Source organism: Mus pahari, chromosome 1, assembly GCF_900095145.1.
Source record: "Mus pahari chromosome 1, PAHARI_EIJ_v1.1, whole genome shotgun sequence".
In the NCBI taxonomy this organism is placed as follows: domain Eukaryota; kingdom Metazoa; phylum Chordata; class Mammalia; order Rodentia; family Muridae; genus Mus; species Mus pahari.
The window spans coordinates 157,193,663-157,195,259 of NC_034590.1; the positions used below are offsets into that span (position 1 = coordinate 157,193,663).

At 43.3% G+C, this 1,597-nt stretch overlaps 1 protein-coding gene across 1 annotated transcript in view; it reads right to left on the reverse strand.

Moving 5' to 3' along the window:
- The window catches only part of Armh3 (armadillo like helical domain containing 3), a 186,721-nt gene that overhangs the window by 32,656 nt on the left and 152,468 nt on the right, over positions 1-1,597 (reverse strand). The window lies entirely within an intron of this gene.

The window sequence follows — 1,597 nt, forward strand, 5'->3', positions numbered from 1 at the left end:
GGAGGAAGGAAGGAAGGAAGGAAGGAAGGAAGGAAGGAAGGAAGGAAGGAAGGAAGGAAGGGAGGGAGGGAGGGAGGAAGGGAGAGAAAGAGAGAGCAAAGCATGCAAGTGAGCAAGCTGAACAAGCCATGAAACAAGGCACATGGCCTGTTTCAGCTCTGCCTCTGGTTCCTGTCTTGAGTTCCTGCTCTGACTTTGCTCTGAGGGTGTGACCTGGAATCTGTAAGATGAAATGAACCCTTTTCTCTACAAGTTGCTCTGGCTACGGTGTTTATCACAGCATGAGAACAAGGACACTGTCCTCTTCCTAAGCCTGAGGCTACAAATGATGACCTGGAAACCAGCATGGGAAGGATACCGAAGAACAGAATCAAATGCCTCTTATGTGCAAACAAACTCAGAGAAAAACATAAAAACAAAAATCATGCTAAGATTTCCTGAGATAAAAAAGGTCCCAGGGGGTGTCCACTAGGGGGCCATGGTGCGCCAATCAGAACAAGCAGTACAGGTGGGTATTCTGAAACTGGACTAACATGCAGATAAAATACAGTCTCTGAGGAAGCTAAGTTTTATCAAAGCTGACATTCAGTCTTTATGCTTGTTAGTATTAGTTCCAAACCATAATTTAAATTCTATGCATTGCAACCAAAATCAGACTGTATCACTTGATCACATCTAAAGTCACCACATCTGGTTAAATTTACCTCTCAAAAAAAAATCTCAGGCTGGTGAGATGGCTCAGTGGGTAAGAGCACCTGACTGATCTTCCAAAGGTGCAGAGTTCAAATCCCAGCAACCACATGGTGGCTCACAACCATCCTTAACAAGATCTGACTCCCTCTTCTGGAGTGTCTGAAGACAGTCACAGTGTACTTGCATGTAATAAATAAATAAATCTTTAAAAAAAAACCAAAACCTTTGTTTGAAAAAAAAAATCTCTGAGGGTCTGGAGAAAAAGTGCTTCTTAAGCAAACACAAGAACCTGAGTTCAGAGACCCCACCAATATAAAAGCTGAGCATAGATGTATGCTTGAGTCCCCAAATAGTGTATGTGTTTTTGTGTGTATGCACGCATGCACACATGTGTTCATGTAGAGACAGAGGGTTAGGTGGTGAGTCAGTGTAGTGAAACATAATGAACTCCAGATTCAGTGAGAAGAGATTATGTTTTTAAAAAATTAGGTTCCCATGGCTACCGTAGTGTCATGAATATGAATGATAACTACTTTCTGCTTGTTTATAAAGGCCTGCTGTCACGAGCTCCCAGCAGCTGGAGCTGCCTGTACAAATTCAGCCATTCACTGTTGTAGCACAAGACCCCACTCCTACCTGAGGAGTTGTGAACAGATGATGGTTTCTGGGGGAGGGAGAGTGTTTTATTAAAGGATGTGGCTCCTGGTAACTTGACCACACTCTGGTAATGGCCAGGAGTATACCAGGAGTATATGGGCAGCACAAATTATAGTGAATGGGTTATTAAAAAAAAAAAAAAAAGAGGATTATACCCCAGCGCAAAGTTAGGGGTACATTAAGAAGGGGATGTGGATGTCAGGCAGTGGTGGTGCACACCTTTAATCCCAGCACTTGGGAGGCAGAG